Here is a 14,922-nt window from a genome sequence, read left to right as displayed (position 1 = left end):
ACACTGGTCCCCAGCTTGACATACTGCAACCTGTCTGTCAGATAGTTGTAAATCCACCTGACAAAGATGGGACCCACACCTATCCTCTCCAGCTTCTCCTTTAACCTCTGAGGCTGAATTGTGTCAAAAGCACTAGTGAAGTCAAAAAACATAAGCCTCACATAGCCCCCAGTCCCATCCAGAAATGACAAAGACTGGTGGAGCAGGTACAGGACTGCATCATCCATCCCCATGTTCTCCTGGTAAGCAAACTGCAGCGGGTCCAGCACCTGCTCTACCTGAGGTCTGAGCAGTCGGAGCAGTAGCCTCTCCATAGTCTTCATTATAACAGACGTCAGGGCTACTGGTCTGTAGTCCTTCATCCCTGCCGGCCTTGCTACCTTGGGCACTGGTACAAGGCATGAGGTCTTCCATAGAGCAGGGACACATCCAGTTTGAAGACTACGGTTGAAGATGGTTTGTAGAGGCACTGCCAGCTCAGAAGTCCCTCAGGATCCTAGGTGCTACTCCATCAGGTCCAGCAGACTTCCCTATGCGAACCCTCCTTAGCTCAATGCGCACCACATCCATTGAGAATGCAGCAGCAGCAGAGGTGGAGTAGCTGCTGGACTGTGCAGAGCAGGAGGCAGCAGCAGCAGCAGCAGATGTGGAGTAGCTGCTGGACGGTGCAGAGCAGGAGGCAGCAGCAGAGGTGGAGTAGCTGCTGGGTGGAGCAGGGCAGGAGGCAGCAGCAGTAGCAGAGGTGGAGTAGCTGCTGGGTGGTGCAGAGCAGGAGGCAGCAGCAGAGGTAGAGTAGCCGCTTGGTGGAACAGGGCAGAAGCCAGCAGCGGAGGTGGAGTAGCTGCTGGACGGTGCAGAGCAGGAGGCAGCAGCAGCAGCAGATGTGGAGTAGCCGCTGGACGGTGCAGAGCAGGAGGCAGCAGCAGATGTGGAGTAGCTGCTAGACGGTGCAGAGCAGGAGGCAGCAGCAGAGGTGGAGTAGCTGCTGGGTGGAGCAGGGCAGGAGGCAGCAGCAGTAGCAGAGGTGGAGTAGCTGCTGGGTGGTGCAGAGCAGGAGGCAGCAGCAGAGGTAGAGTAGCCGCTTGGTGGAACAGGGCAGAAGCCAGCAGTGGAGGTGGAGTAGCTGCTGGGTGGTGCAGAGCAGGAGGCAGCAGAGGTGGAGTAGCCGCTGGACAGTGCAGAGCAGGAGGCAGCAGCAGATGTGGAGTAGCTGCTGGGTGGAGCAGGGCAGGAGGCAGCAGCAGCAGATGTTGAGTAGCCGCTGGGTGTACATGTAGAAGGGGTGGAGTCAAACCTGTTGTAGAAACGGTTGAATTCATTCGCTATGTGGGCATTTTCAGGTGTAGCCTTTCCCCTTCTCTTTGAAGCCTGTGATTGCCCTCATGCCTCTCCACACTTCTCGTGTGCTGTTGTTCTGTAACTTCCTCTCTAGTCTTTCTTTATAGGCTTTCCTTGCCCTCCTTGTACTCCTCTTCACCTCTTTCTGCGCCATTCTAAGCCTGTCCCAATCACCACTCCTAAACGCCTCCTTCTTCTTGTTCAAAACCTGTTTTAAATCCCTCATAATCCAGGGTTTATTGTTTGGAAAGCAGCGGATGTTCTTTACGGGCACCACCACATCTGTGCAGAACTTAATGTAGTCTGTGACACAGTCCACAGCTCTACTGAGGTCACAATTGTCCCCTCCGGAGCCCATAAGTATATTCCAGTCGGTAGATGTAAAACAGTCTCTCAGAGCTTCGGTAGACTCTGGGGTCCATTTTCTGACAGATCTACTTGTAATGGGCAGTCTCTTCACACATGGTGTATATGATGGTCTTAGGTGAATCAAATTGTGGTCGGACTTGCCAAGAGGATACGTCAGCATGATTGAAGTCCCCTTATGTTAAATCAATGCATCCGAGTGTAGTGACTCAATTCCTGCGACAGCTTCCTGGATGACGTCACACGCTTCTGCTAGTGGTGGGATGTAAACAACAAGAACTCCCGAGGCAGATAGTATGGTCTTAAAGTAACCAACAGGAGCTCCACATCGGAACAACAGATCTTTGTCTTCACGGTTACGTGCTCAGGGTGACACCACCTGTTGTTCACCAACAAGGCAAGTCCACCGCCCTTTGTTTTACCACACGTCTCCGTATCTCTGTCCGCCCGTATCATTGTGAAGCTGGTTACATTGACAAGCAAATCGGCGACACTATCCGCTAGCCAAGTCTCCGTCAAAAAGTATAGGCAGCACTCACGGTAAACTCTGTCAGTCTTAACCAATCCCTCCAACTCCACGATCTTATTTGACAGAGAGTTTACGTTCCCCATAATAACTGACGGTATGAATGGTTTGTACCGCCACCTCCGTGCCTTCAGTTTGGCTCCTGCTCGGCAGCCGCGGAAAGGTTTCTTTATCTCCGGCGGGATCCAATGCTTAATACCAGCCGAAGTGTATCCCAGCCGAAGCAGTTCATCTCTTGAGTACTTAAACATGCACATCTTGAGAAATAAAACGCAGTTTCACTTACATACTTTAGTACAAACTCAAGCTGCTCGAACTAGCTGCCACCGCAGTTGGCGCATGCGTTCCACGCGTTCCACCGTCAGGAGGAATTGTGGGAAAATCTGAAGCAAAGACATGTAGGAGCATTTCTTTGAGGAAGAGTGGAGGCAGAGATCGAACGACTTCATTAGTTTCTCTGAGACAAATAAGAAGCTTCAGCAGTCTGAGTTCTTCACATCAAGTGGATGTTAGTTCTGACTTCATCTACTTTAAGGGACTGAACCAAATGTGAGTCTGAGGCAGCCCGAAAACCTGCCCAGTCCAACTCCTCATGCCTCCACTTTCCCTTACACCAACAAGAATTCAGCACTCATGGTAAACATTGCGCTGAGAGACTTTTTGACTTTCATGCTCAGAAAAGCTCCCAAAATGTACAAAACAAATAAAAGTGAAAGCTCAGAAAAAGATTAAAAGAAAAACTGGATAACAAAAGACTGAGCTTCAGTCAGTGAACTGACCTCAGAGTCTGCAGTCTGCAGTGTGGACTCTCCAGGCCGCCTGACAACAGACGTACTCCTAAATTCCCCAGTTTATAGTTGTGATTCAGGTCCAGCTCTATGAGATGGGAGGGGTTGGACTTCAGGGCAGAGGCCACAACTTCACAGTGAATCTCTGAGAGGTCACACTGTGAAAGTCTGTAATAAAGTGAGTTAGAATAAGAGAGGACTCTTTAAACCATGAATATGTTTGATGAGATCAGAGTGGATCAGATCCTGTTTAGACTACGTCATCAGAAAGATCAGAGTCTAAACCATCTGAAACACATTAGGGACAAAACACATCATTTTAGACTTCTCCAGAGGAATCAGGATTTAAAGTCTGTTTATTTTTTATTTTCACATCAAAACTCTTCTATCAGACTGATTTGTACACTGTAAACCCAGATAAGTTGAGTTTTTCGTTGAAATGATTTAAACCTGTTACCTTAAAAAAAACTAAGAAATGAAATATAAAACCTTAAGTTAATTTAACTCAACATCTGAAGTAGTTACAATTATCATGGAAAATCATTCTACTGAATGTCTTCAATCAAATAAACCTGATGCCCATTTGTTGCAAATAAAAATATTTGGTAATGTTTAAAAAATGCTGTATATCACTGTTAAACATAACATGTTGACCTTTCTCAAAAGAGAAATATGGAAACTTGTTGCCTCCAAAAGGTAAAGTAATGCTAGAGTAACTCAGCTTTACTTGTCAATGAAGCCTGGAGAAACCAAGTGCTTATCTAAACTTGAAGCATGCCTCAAAGACGTAAGGTCATGGATGAGCAGAAACTTCTTACTGCTGAACTCAGAGAAGATTGAAGTCATTGGTCTTGGGCCTAAGTATCTCAGAGAGGCTTTCTTGAACAACATCACTGCCTTGGACGACATCAGCTTGGTTTCCAGCACCACTGTCAGGAACCTGGGAGTTCTTTTCGATCAGGACCTGTCCTTTAACTCTCACTTCCAACAGGTCTCAAGGACAGCATTTTTTCATCTTCCTAAAATCAAGAAAATTAGACACATCTTGGACAATGAAACTAGTCCATGCTTTTGTTTCTTCTTGACTAGACTATTGTAACTCTCTTTCATCCAACTGTCCTAATAAGTCTATTAGGACTCTTCAGCTGGTTCAGAATGCTGCAGCTCGGGTACTGACTTGGACTAGAAGGAGAGAGCACATCTCTCCAGTGTTAGCGTCTCTACACTGGTTACCTGTAAAATCTAGGAAAGAGTTTAAAATTCTTCTTCTGACCTACAAAGCGCTTAATGGCATTGACCATCCGAGCTTGAAGAGCTAATTGTTCTGTGTTATCTGCCTAGGTCACTGCGTTCTCAACATGCAGGTCTACTCCTAGAAACCTAGGGTCTCTAAAAGTAGTATGGGAGGTCAAGCCTTTACTTATCAGGCCCCCCTTTTCTTTGGAATAAATTGCCGGTTGAAGTCCGAGGGCGTACACGGTCTCATCCTTTAAGAGTAGACTTGGAACTTTCTTTTTTGATAAAGCATAACTGGATCAGGTCTGAACCAGCTCTTAGTCATGCTGCTATAGGTTCAGACTGCCGGGGTGAAACTGACACACAGAGCTCCCATTTCCCTCTCTCTATCTGTCAGTCTAACTTCTAGTCTTACTGTCCTGTTATAGTTACTGACCATACACCTCTCTGGGAGGCTCTGAGTTTGTCTTGTAGGTTCCTCTGGATCGGTGAAAACGCTGTAAGCATAACAGGCCTGCAGGTAGTGCTATAACTGTCTTGTCCAGAAGCAGCTTTTGGGAGATCTCCACCAAAGTAGAGTTGAGCCGATTATCTGGTGTATTGGGGGATACCAAGTGCAAAAGTGGAGCAAGAGATGCACATTTTGTATGAAGACAGTCAGCAGATTTAGCACAATGAGCAGCTCAAGCACAACACGGTAGTTTGTGGCGATCGTAACAGCGGTACTGTTGTCCTGTTGTATACGCTGAGTGTGACGTCAGCGTTTCCACTGAAAACGCCGGCTGACTGTTAACATGGCAATGGTGTAGGCAGCTTTTCAGAAAAATCCCACTCTGGAGGCCATTTTCAAAAGTTTGTGTTTTAGGTCGGCTGAAACGCCATTTCCGTGTAAACACAAGGCTGAAACGCAACAAAACTTTTGCGTTTCACCCTAAAACCGTTGTCGTGTAAACGGCCCCTTTATCTTTCTCATCTAACCCATCACAGTCTCCTCAGATGTCGGTCTAACATGAGTCTGGTTCTGCCAGTTAAAGTGAAGTTTTTTCTTGCCATTTTAACTTACTAGATGCTGCAAAGTACTGTACTCATGGTGGGGTAAGATGAGATAAGACTCCTTATCTTGTCTTGATGTTGGGTTTCTGTTAATAAAATTCCATTGACATTCACAGGTCTAGACCTGTTAATGTTTCTGGAAAGTGTCCTTAGATGACGTTTGTTATGATTTGGCGCTATACAAATAAAGACTGATTGATTGAATGCTAACTTAAATAAAACCAGTAAATACAGCTAGATTACTTGGTTCCTTGGGATTTTTTTAAGTAAATGCAACTTAAGTAATGCTTTATGATAACTTGTTTTCTTGTTCTGCACTATAAAAAGTTTATGCTCAGCTGGGTCTTATATCCACAGCGTCCCCTCCTCTCTCATGGTTACAAAAAAATCAGTTCTAATTTCATAACTTTAGTAACTGTGATTGAGGAGTGAAGGAAGTAGATATGAGACCCCACTGTACATTGATACATTATTCCTCAGGGGCCACAGGTTGTTTGAGCCCCACAGCACTGACTGGTGATCTATGCTCCATGGTCATGGGTCTTGTACCTATTGACTTCTGCAGACTGCCTAATGCCAAATTCTGAGTTTAAGTGTGAAATCTATTTTTTGGGAGACACAGAAAGCCAGCCCATACCAGGTAGAGCATAGACAGCTGATCAATGCCACAAGGAGCAAGGACAGCTGGTCCATGCCATGAAAAGCACAGACAAACAGTCCATGCTCTGACACACAGACAAATGGTCCGTGTCAGGTGGAGCACAAACAGCTGGCGCCACTGCTGCACATCTAGAAGTTCAGCAGGGTCTCACATCGACTCTGCCCCCTTCTGACTCACGGTTACAAAACACACTCACAGAAACTAATGATTTTAAGTTGTGCTTACGTAAACAGTAACAAAAGTTAAATCTACTGATAAATCATCAGTTTCAACACTGAAAACTCAGACACTTGAGTAAATTGAACTTACTAACAATTTTAAAATTTTCATAGCTCAATCCAGTTGAGTAATTTGGACTTCGGGGTTTACAGTGTAAAGTTGATCTCAGAGAAACTTACCGAGCCTTCCTGCAGTTCCTCACAGCTGGAAGCAGTCTTCGTCGTCCCTCCCATGACGTGTTGTACTTCTTTAGATCTAACTCATCCAGAACTTCCTCTGACATCTGCAGCATGTAGGCCAAAGCGGAGCACTGGATCTCAGAGAGTACCCTCTCTAATCTGCTCTCTAACTTCAGGAACTCTTGGATCTCCTGATGGACTGAGGGGTCCTTCATCTCCATAAGACAGTGGAAGATGTTGATGCTTCTGTCAGGAGAGACCCAATAACTGTTCATCTTCTTCAGGTTGTTGATGACTGTGTGGATCATCTCTGGACTGTTGTCTGTGTGACCCAGCAGACCTCCTAAGAGTCTCCGGTTTGACTCCAGAGACAGTCCATGAAGGAAGCGAACAAACAGGTCCAGGTGGCCGTTTTCACTGCTCAGGGCTTCCTTCATAGCTTCTTCCAGGAGGTCTGCCACAGTTGAGATTTCCTCCACAAAGTCTCCATATGTGTAAGGGTGTAAGGTGTAGACTGCAGCCAGAAACTCCTGAACACTCAGATGAACAAAGCAGTAGACTGTTTCTTGGAAGATCACACTCTCTCTTTTGAAGATCTCTGTACAAACTCCTGAGTACACCAAAGCCTCTGAGACATCCAGACCACAGCTCTCCAGGTCTTCTTGGTAGAACAGGATGTTTCCTTCCACCAGCTGTTCAAATGCCAGCCTGCCCAGCTTCAGGAGAACTTCTCCGTCAGCCTCCATCAGCTCCTGAGGGCTGGTCTGATGAGCCTCAGCGTACTTCTTCTTCCTGTGAGTCTGAACCAGCAGGAAGTGTGAGTACATGTCAGTCAGGGTTTGGGGCAGCTCTCCTCTCTGCTCTGTGCTCATCATGTGATCCAGAACTGTAGCAGTGATCCAGCAGAAGACCGGGATCTGACACATGATGTGGAGGCTCCTGGAGGTCTTGATGTGTGAGATGATTCTGCTGGACTCATCTTCATCCCTGAACCTCCTCCTGAAGTACTCCTCCTTCTGGGCGTCAGTGAAGCCTCGTACTTCTGTCAGCCTGTCCACGTGTGAAGGAGGGATCTGATTGGCCGCTGCAGGTCGAGAAGTGATCCAGACCAGAGCTGAGGGAAGCAGGTTCCCCTGGATGAGGTTTGTTAACAGCACCTTTACAGAGCACTGCTGTGTGACATCAGACACACGCTGAGTGCTGTGAAAATCCAGAGACAGTCTGCTTTCGTCCAGGCCGTCAAAGATGAACAACAGTTTACAGACAGCCAGCGTCTCTGCTCTCAGCTTCTCTAATGTTGGATGGAAAACATGGAGCAGCTTTAGGAGACTGTAGCGCTCGTCTTTGATCAGGTTCAGCTCCCTGAATGGAAGCAGGACCAACAGACTGAGGTCCTGGTTTTCAGAGCCCTCTGCCCAGTCCAGAGTGAACTTCTGCACTGAGAAAGTTTTTCCAATCCCAGCCACGCCGTTTGTCAGGAGCACTCTGATGACTTTCTGCTGCTCAGGTAAGGCTTTAAAGATGTCCTGGATCTTGATGGGAGTGTCCTGGAGGATCTCCTTCTTAGAGGCTGTCTCCAGCTGCCTCACCTCATGTTGGGTATTCACATCTTCACTGGGTCCCTCTGTGATGTAGAGCTCAGTGTAGATCCTGTTGAGGAGGGTTCCACTTCCTGTTTCATCACTTCCTTCAGTCACACGTTCACATCTCCTCCTCACACTCACCTTGTGTTCATTGAAAAGCTCCTGCAGTTCAGCTGGCTCTGAAAAAGACCAATCAGAGTGAGACAAACAAAGAGAATGTGAAAATGAAGGGATCGTTTCCATTAGCTCATCAATATGAAAAGATGTGCACAGAGTCCTCTCAGCTCTCTGTGTCCATGTGTGCAAACTAAAGCAAAAAGAAAAGAGAGAAGAAAGTGAATGAAGAGACAGAGGACAAGCTCATCAAAGTCAGACATGTCAGCTCTGAGTTCTTCTGGCTTTGAGTTTTCTCTCAGAGGAGAAAACAGATCAAAGAAGAAACAGCAGAGAGATCTGCTGGAGCAGACAAAGCATCAGGTTACATTTCACCTGGCTTTGAAATGTACTGATAATCCTAAAAATCTTTGTGCTGTGTGACTGAATCATGTCAGCCTCTTCAATCCTAACCTTGTGTTTCACACCTCTTCACACACAGGTGTACAGGCTTCCTTTGTTCAGGGCTGCTCGGACGGCCTGTCTCAGCTCCAGGTCCTGGTCTGGGTCAGAGAGAAAGAAGTTCAAGTTAGCTTCTTTGTCTGGATGAATTCAGCCTTCAGTCTGTGATGTGTTTGATTTGAAGCCTCTTAGTTTCATAACGCAAATCCTGTTTTTCCTGTCTGACTGTTTGATCAATCACAGGCAGACATTCCTTGTGGTCTTGTGATCAACACAAAGCTCACACTGTCTGACTGTCTGTGGCTACTTCACAGTCAGAGCCTTCATTTTCACAGAGCTGAACTCACCGACTGATCCACATCTGTCCCTCTGCTCCCATCAGACAGGGAAGACTCCCCGCTGTGGGAGACAGACAGGAACTAGCAAAGACTTCAGGGTTTCAGCCGTGCTCGCATTTTCTACAAACATTCAGGAGAGGAAACAGCTCCAGGGTCTTACTGTGGCTCTGTGGGTCCAGGTTCATCAAAGAGGTTTAGACTACCAGTTCTGGACCAGTCACTCCTCAGGGACACACAGCTGGGTCCTGGAGACTCTGCTCCCTGTGCGCTGGACTGAAATCTGCAAAAGCAAACTTGTTCTTCTAAAGAACTCATATATCTTTGACAGTTCGTCTGAGAAAAGAGAAAAATTCAGTTCAACAATTTTATTTAGCAGAAGCTTTTTGTCCAAATCAGCATACACCACTGAGCTGGGGTTTGGTGCCTTGCTCACCTTGACAAAGCTCAAGGAATAGGACTGACACCTTTTCAGCTCTCAGCCTAGTTCCTAATCTTGGTCCATGCAGGTACTTGAACTAGCAACCCTCCAGTTACAACGTCAAATCACTATGGATTGAGCTAGTGCTGGACAGTGGCAGAAACTTGTCCCTTGGTCGTTTTGAAGATGGTGAAAGTATCAGCATAGACCACAGTTTATTATTATTATCCCTATTCTCACAGGATTAGTATGACGTGTGATGCTCTGGTAATTTAAGAATGACCCCCTGACATCAGTTTTTGGTGTGATTCATTCTCACAGGATCAGTGAAACCTGTAAACAACTTGGTGTTTCTCCTGTTTCTGAGTGAAAATGCTGCACAGATCCACCATGCTTTAGAAGCAGCACCTCACTCTGCAGCTCACAGCCAGCTGTATATTTAGATCCGAGAAGAAGAAGACGCCCACATCCAGCTTCATTAAAACTGTGGCTGAATCTCAATGTGATAAACTGCAGTTTCCTCTCTGCTCTCTTCTTCACGGCTCTGGAAGAACCTTCTGAGTCGCTATAACATTGTAATGTGATACTGATGAGTGTTTTTTTCTCGTGTGGCAGCAATACTCTTCAGTAGAAACCCATCAGCAGGCTTTGTTGAAGTCTTTTCACTGACATAAAAGAATGACTAAAATTCTTCAGTGGTTTTGTAAAACTTACTAAAAAACCTCAAATGAAAGAGAAAATGTCTTAAGTTTTTTGTCTTTATCAATCTGTGTTTTACATAAACTCACTACTTTTACCGATCAGGAGTGCTGACAGGCTGTCAACACTAAATTCAATTTTCGTTTCTCTTTTTTCTAATGGAGTACAGCTTTAAAATTTTGTTACACTGCATAAAGACATAATTGAGTTTCATCAGCCTATAGCCTCAGTTTGCCCTGAATCAATAGAGGTGCTGCTCTTCACTTCACAGAGAAAAATGAGACCACAGTGAGTAAAAATATGTGGGGTTGAAGGGTTTTAAGCAGGCTTCAGCCCTAAAGCACGTTTTCAATGGCCAGTGTGACGGCAACCGTCCTTGAGCACAATTCACTTCTCTGCTTTGGCATGCTTCAGAGAGGTGGGCTTTGGCACGGTTTACTTCATGCACAAGCACAAGCAGGCGGACAGCGCGTGAGATCCACGACTTATGATCACCGCGAGTGCATCTCTCGACAGTCATTTTAAACAAAGCGGGGATGTTAGAGGGCTGTGTCGGGCAAAAACAACTTGAAGTCTAAAAGTCCATAAAAGTTGCAGCAGTGCTCTCTGTGTCTCATTTTGCTGCCTCTGATGAGATCACGCTTCATGCAAACAGACGTTTCACCAGTGGCGAACCGTGGCCCCAGCCACTGGGCCTTCAGTAGGACCATGGGACCACACGTGGCAATAAACAATCAAAAAAAGAAATAAAAACAATAGCCAGAATCATGTGACATGGAAGTTTAGTATATTGATAGTTTTGTGGGATTATTAATTTATCATGTGCCTGAACACTGCAACACCTAACACAACTTCAAACAATTAAAAAATTACGATATAAAAAAAAAAAAAAAAACGGAGTTTCAAGTAATCCAGCAACCACACAGTCTTCTCCATTACTTTCCGCCATTTCTCTTCACGTTCTGCCAACTAGATCTTCTCTTTTCTCCTCACTCACTCACAGCTACAGTTAGGCGCTTATCCATTAAAGTGATACTCTGGGATGGAACAAGTTGGGTCCTTTCACAAGGTTTAGGGCAGAAATTACCCCTACAGCAGTGTTTTTGTGCAGCAGAAGCCCAGAGCGCTCGCACCCAACACCCCATCCCTGCTCGTCAGCCGGTTTCCTCTGCAGTCAGACGGGGCCATATTTTACTTGACCAAAAACACAAATAAACGGACTCCCACCGAAAAAATCTGATATCAGTCTGCATTCACGCTTTATTGAGAGAATTTTCAGTGTGTTACTTTCACACAGAAACACCGCTAAATAAGGCTCTAATTCTCATCGTGTCTCTGCGTCCTGGCAGACTACCTGCATTTGTTTATATCTGGCACGCCGCGCGCGCGCGGACTAATACACTAAGTCGTGAGCGCCTCGTAGCCAGCTGCGGCTCTGCAGCGGAGGTAGCGCCATTTTACGACACGATGAAAACTAGAGCCTTATTTAGCTGTGCTTTTGTGAGACAATCAGCATGGAACAAGAGTGCCGCAACATTGGCCAGCAGGAGACAGGGCCAGGAAACCTGGTTCACCTTGTATTTAGCTGCTGACATTAGCATAATGGGCTCACTCTGTTAGCTCTGCAAAGGCCATGAACTGCTTCTTTAGTCAGTAGCGAAGCTGGACAGGCATGTCTGATAATCTACATTAAGGAGCAATAAAACAGAGAAACCAACGCTGTTTACAACAATTTCATTTCAATTCTCTCATGAATATGATGGTGTGCTCCGAAACAGCGCATCAGTGCCAACCTGCTGCACACTGAGAGACTCCAAGAGCAGAAGAAATAAACAGGTGTTTCCATGTTCACGTCTTTGCAGGAACAAAAGTCATATTGATTAAGTGTTAGTGTTTGAATCATGAAGATTTATTGCTGTTACTATGGAAACTACAGGCGCAGTTAAACTGTGTTAAACTGTTCGTGGTTCTCTGCTCTGCTGAGAGGCTCAGAGCGCTCAGCGCTGACACACACATGGAGCACGGCACACGCAACCAAGACTCAAACACCTCAGTGAAGAGGGATGATGGACCAACATCTATAACATCTGTTAATGACATGCCATGTAAGGACGAGACACAGCTGATAGGGGGCCCCACCACATCACTGTGGAACAGGCGGTGGGACCAGAGTGCGCTAAGAGCGATGGGAGCTGAATAGCCAGCACAAGAGCTTGTGGAAGGGGAATAACATGAGATATGACAGTTTACCGCTGTTCTTCAATTCCATATCATAATGAAGTTGGCCCACAGTATACCGTGGACAACAGTAGAGTGGCCAGCACTAGATGAAGCTAGTGATGCTCTGACAGTGAGAAGAACTGAAAGCTGATAGCTGACAATAAGCTGTAAACATGCTGTTCTCAATGATCAAAAGAGTTCAGTGTGTCTGCTTTCAGCAGTGGTGGACAAAGCTCCACTCCACTACTTGAGTCAAAATGTTGATCCTCATGGTCACATCTTACCCCGCTACAAAGAAAAGAGGATTAGTCTAAATGTTATTCAAGTTAGAGTACTAAAGTACTTCCTTTGAAAAAGACAGGAGTATTTCGAAGTACAAATTCCATGTCCACCTCCGTGGCCACCACCTTATTGTGGTGGAAGGGTTTGAGTGCCTCAATGATCCTAGGAGCTATGTTGTCAGGGGGCAACCGCTCCTGGAAGGGTTTTTTAAGGCAAACAGGTCCTCGGTGAGGGGCCAGACAAAAAGCGGTCAAAGACCCCTAGTGATGAGTACTAACAGGATTCAGTTCACCCTGGCTGGAGGGTCACCAGTGCCTCACCCTGGAGCCAGGCCTGGGGTTGGGGCCCGCAGGTGAGTGCCTGGTGGCCGGGCCTTCACCCATGGGGCCTGGTCGGGCCAAGCCCAAATGGGTGACATGGGTCCATCCTTCTGTAGACCCACCACCTGCAGGAGGAGCCATAGGGGTCCGGTGCAATGTGGATCAGGCGGTTGTCAAAGGCGGAGGCCTTGGCAGCCTGATCCCAGGTTACGGAAACTGGCTTTTGGGACATGGAACATCACCTCTCTGATGGGGAAGGAACCTAAGCCGGTGCAGGAGTGAGAGAGATACCGGCTAGATATAGTTGGGCTCACCTCAATGCATAGCTTGGGCCAATCTTCTCGGGAGGGTTGGACTCTCTTCTTTGCTGGCGTTGCTCCAGGTGAGCAGGTGTGTGTTTACTTGTAGCTCCCCAGCTCTCTGCCTGCGTGTTGCAGTTTTCCCCGATGGAAGAAAGGGTTGCTTCTTTGTGCCTTAGGGTGGGAAAATGGGTCCTGAGCTGTTGTTTGTGCCTACCCACTAAATAGCAGCTCAGAGTACCCACCTTTTTTGGAGTCCTTGAGACGGGTGCTGGAAAACACCCCAACTGGAGACTCTATTGTCCTACTGGGGGATTTCAACGCTCATGTGGGCAATGACAGCATGACTTGGAGGAGCGTGATTGGGAGGAACAGCTTGCCTGATCTGAACCAGAGCAGTGTTCAGTTGTTGGACTTCTTTGCTAGTCACAGTTTGTCCATAACTAACACCATTTTCGAACATAGGGGTGTTCATAAGTGCACCTGGCAACAGGACACCCTAGGTTGCAAATCAATGATCGACTTTGTAGTATCACCTGATCTGCAGCCATATGTTCTGGACACTTGGGTGAGGAGAGGAGCAGAGCTGTCAACTGATCACCACCTGGTAGTGAGTTGGATCAGATGGCGGGGAAGATGCTGGACAGACCTTGCAGACCTAAATGAAGAGTGAGGGTTTGCTGGGAACGCCTGGCTGAGTACAATGTAAGTTTTGAACACTGGACCAGCTCTATACCCTTGCAAGGGTGCTAGAGGGGGCATGGGAGTTTGCCCAACCAGTCCACATGTGCTTTGTGGACTTGGAAAAGGCTTTTGACTCTGTCCCCTGAGGTATCTTGTGGGGTGTGCTTCGTGAATATGAAGTAGATGGCCCGTTGTTACAGGCAGTTTAGTCTCTGTATTTCCAGAGTGAGAGCTTGGTCCGTATCCCCAACAGTAAGAGCGCGGTCACACTGACCATCCAAACCGTGCCGTGCTTAAGCACGGCACGGTTTGGATGGTCAGTGGATGGTCAGTGGCCCCCCCACAGCTCTGTTTTCCAGCTGGAGAGTACGGCCAGCAGTCACACTACCCCAATATGAACCAGACTTTAGCGGGTATCATACACGTGCACAACCCGCCTATGTCATCGTGAAGCATCTGTTTACATGAAGCATGATCTCATCAGTGTCAGCACAATGATACACAGAGAGCACTGCTGCAACTTTTGGACTTATGGTGAGTCGTTTATGGCCAACACAGCCCTCTAACGCCCCCGCTTTGTTTAAAATGATTGTCGAGAGATGCGCTCGCGGCGATCATATGTAATGGATCGCACGCGCTGTCCGCCTGCTTGTGCTCGTGCATGTAAACCGTGCCGAAGCCCACCTCTTCGAAGCATGCCAAAGCACGAAAGCGAATCGTGCTTGAGCTCAGCACTGTTGCGGTCACACTTACCTTTCCAAATGTCCTTTACGGCACCAGTGTGACCGCGTCCTAAGTCAAACTTGTTCACAGTCAGGGCTGGACTCCACCAGGGCTGCCCTTTGTCACCCATTCTGTTCATTACTTTTATGGACAGGATTTCTAGGCCCAGTCAAGTGGCGGAGGGAGTCAGGTTCGGGGGTCTCAGGATCCCATCTCTGCTTTTTGTGGATCATATGGTCCTGTTGGCTTCATTGAACGCTGACCTCCAGTTTGCACTGGGGCAGTTTGTAGCCGAGTGTGAAGCAGCCGGGATAAAGATCAGCACCTGTAAGTCTAAGGCCATGGTTCTCAGTCGGAAAAGGGTAGACTGCCCACTCCAGGTTGGGAGAGAGTCTGTTCCCCAAGAGGGGGAGTTCAAGTATCTTGGGGTCTTGT

General features: G+C 47.0%; 1 pseudogene; it reads right to left on the bottom strand.

Annotated features, from left to right (window-relative positions):
- Positions 1 to 477: 477 nt before the first annotated feature.
- On the bottom strand, positions 478 to 14,617 carry LOC141786297 (protein NLRC3-like; annotated as a pseudogene).
- Between the last annotated feature and the right edge of the window lie 305 nt (positions 14,618 to 14,922).

Source organism: Halichoeres trimaculatus, unplaced genomic scaffold, assembly GCF_033239565.1.
Source record: "Halichoeres trimaculatus isolate MK-OKI-2021-1 unplaced genomic scaffold, fHalTri1.1 fHalTri1_scaffold_25, whole genome shotgun sequence".
Taxonomy (NCBI): domain Eukaryota; kingdom Metazoa; phylum Chordata; class Actinopteri; order Labriformes; family Labridae; genus Halichoeres; species Halichoeres trimaculatus.
This window is presented reverse-complemented; position numbering and strand designations above follow the sequence as displayed.